Genomic DNA, 2,925 nt, shown 5'->3' on the forward strand with positions numbered 1-2,925 from the left:
ACTGCTACTGCCGCTGCTTCTGCCACTGCTGCTGCTTCTGCCACTGCTGCTGCTTTTGCCACTGCTGCTGCTGCTGCTGCTGCCGCCGCTGCTGCTTCTCCCACTGCTGCTGCTGCTGCTGCTTCTGCCACTGCTGCTGCTGCTGCTTCTGCCACTGCCACTGCTGCTGCTGCTGCTTCTGCTGCTGCCACTTCTGCCACTGCTGCTACTGCTACTGCCACCAATTTTTCTGCTTCTTCCGTCTTTGCTGCTGCTGCTGCTGCTGCTGTCACTGCTTTCATTTTGGTCTCTCTGTTTTGTGTCCTTGCTGGGATCTTGGTTTCCTTTGCTCCTCTCAGCACTGCTAGACTGACTGCTAGACTGACTGCTGGAGGAGCGACCCTTACGTTGACTCTCAGAAGAGGAGGAGGAAGATGAAGATGAGGAGGAACTGGATGAAGACTGAGGTCTTCTGGCTTTAATGACTTCTATAATCTCATCACGATGTTTGCCAGAAGCTTGTCTGCTTTCTTTTCTCTTGGATTTTCTATGTGAGCCTCCTCTTTCAATCTGCAAATCCAATTCAAACAATAACTGCCATTTATCTTTGCATTCTCTGGACATGAAACAGTATTTGACATCCTACAGGATTCTGCTTTAGTTTCTTAAATCACAATTGACAAGTTTCATACACTAAAAGAAGCATTTGAAATGTCACTGATATAAAAAGTAAGGGCCTAATATTCAAAAGGGTTTAACTGAGCAAAAGAGGCTTCTGCCCTGTTAAACCACAGTGAGTGGAATAATAGGGGATATTTAACAGCACATAACTGGCCAGTGCTGGGTGGTCTGTGAAGTTATCCTAGTACTAGCAATTTTCAGCCTCAGTATCTGTGTAGGACCTACTTAAATAAGTTCCAAGATGGCGTCGCGGATAGAGGCTTGAATAGGTCGCGCTACTTGTTCATTTTTAGTTTCATTTAATTTTGTTTACCTTTAGTTTCATTTAATTTCATTTAGATGGCCTTTGGCCGCCTTGATCGCTTTCGATCGCCTTCAACCGCCGCATCGTGGCAGAGAGCCTTCGGACGCCGCGGTGGAGAGCTGCTTGCCGCGACCAGGAACTGAGGCAGTGAGGCGGCGGAGAGCTGAGGCCAGGACGCCTCGAGAAACACCACTGTCAATCTCCGCCTAACATCAGCCCGCCCGGCATCCAACTGACCTTCAGCCCACCTGGCCCGTGCGCCCTGGTGGTAAGGAAGAATCGCCCACGTGCCGCGATTGAGAGCCGCACTCCGCAGCATAGAACCGAGGCAAGGGCGCAGCAGAGAGCCAAGACCAGGGCCGAGGCCACTGCAGGAGACCTGCAGCAGTGCCGCTTTCTCCACCAGCACCGCCGCCGCTCACAACAGCAGTGCTCCCCACCCGGATGCAGTGGTGGAGCAGAGAGACATGATCCGAGATTGGGATCTGAGCGACCTCGCTCCCAAGCGCTACGCTGAGGAGCTGAACGGGGAGTGCTGCGGAGGTCGCTGCTGCCTTTGTCGGCCTTCAGTGGCATTGAGCTTCATTGCGGGGCCATCGCGGGGAGGAGAGGGAAAGTGGGAGCCTGAACCCGTGGTCAGACAGTCCGCGGGAAACCTAGAGGATCGGCACTGATACCAGAGGGCAGGAGATTGAAGCAGGAGCCCAATCTTGCAAGCAAACAAATTGATTCCCCTTCCCCCGAACCAACAGGGAAACCTAAAAATCAACACCGATACCAGCGGGGAAACTTAAAAATCAGCACCAATACCAGCACCGATACCAGCGAATTGATCCGCTCATCCCCCGAACCAGAGGGGAAACTTAAAAATCAGCACCAATACCAGCGGGCAGGAGAGAGAGGCAGGAGCCCGACCCTGCAGGCAAGTGAATTGATCCGCCCATCCCCCGAACCAGCGGGGAAACTCAAAAACTAGCACCAACACCAGTGGGGAAACTTATAAATCAGCACCGATACCAGCGGAGGCAGGAGCCCAACCCTGCAGATAAAAGAATTGATCCGCCCATTCCCCGAACCAGCGGGGAAACTCAAGAACCAGCACCAATACCAGCGGGGAAACTTATAAATCAGCACAGATACCAGTGGGCAGCAGGAGAGAGAGGCAGGAGCCTGAGCCTAGTAGGTCAATAGTAGATAAGCGATCCGCCCCCCCCCTCCTCCCCGAACCAGCGGGAAACTTAAAATCACCTATCTGATTCACCGTTAATTAATTATCCTAGAAACGGGAAGTATCAGAAACACCAAATAGCCATTAGGACAAGAGGGAGTCAGTTTAACCTACAAGCATGCATCTCCTATTGCTCCTACTAATCTATTTAATATGCAATAACATTAAGGATGTTAAATCACTCTATCCACAGCTACACTTAACCCATTACCCTGCTTTACCCATTAGGTTTATAATCAACCAACAAGAAGATAGAGAAAATCAGATCAAGGTAATCTCAAGCAACGGAAGACTTCAACGTACCCCTAAAAAACAAAAGGATAAGGGAAGTAAAACCTATCAGAACAACTACACCCTCCAAACCTATCACATCTACTTCCGTTCCCTTTGCATATCTCAACACCAGATCTGTTAGGAACAAAGCATTCTTAATTAAAGATTGGATCATCAACAAGCAAATAGCCTGTCTCTTTCTAACGGAAACGTGGCTTCTGTCTGAAGCTGACCCAATAATAAATTATCTCATACCAGATAATTTTAAAATCCACATGCTAAATCACAAAGGAAGAAAAGGGGGAGGATTAGCAATTGTCGCCAAAGAAGGATTTGTAGTTGAACTTTTGGATTCCAAAATGACTGATCAATTAGTAATATTAGCATGCAAAATTAGCAATAAGGAACTAGAAGACTCCCTTTCTTGTATACTATTCTATGTTCCACCGAAAAGCTGGCC

The sequence above is a fragment of the Geotrypetes seraphini genome, chromosome 12 (genome assembly GCF_902459505.1).
Source record: "Geotrypetes seraphini chromosome 12, aGeoSer1.1, whole genome shotgun sequence".
Taxonomy (NCBI): domain Eukaryota; kingdom Metazoa; phylum Chordata; class Amphibia; order Gymnophiona; family Dermophiidae; genus Geotrypetes; species Geotrypetes seraphini.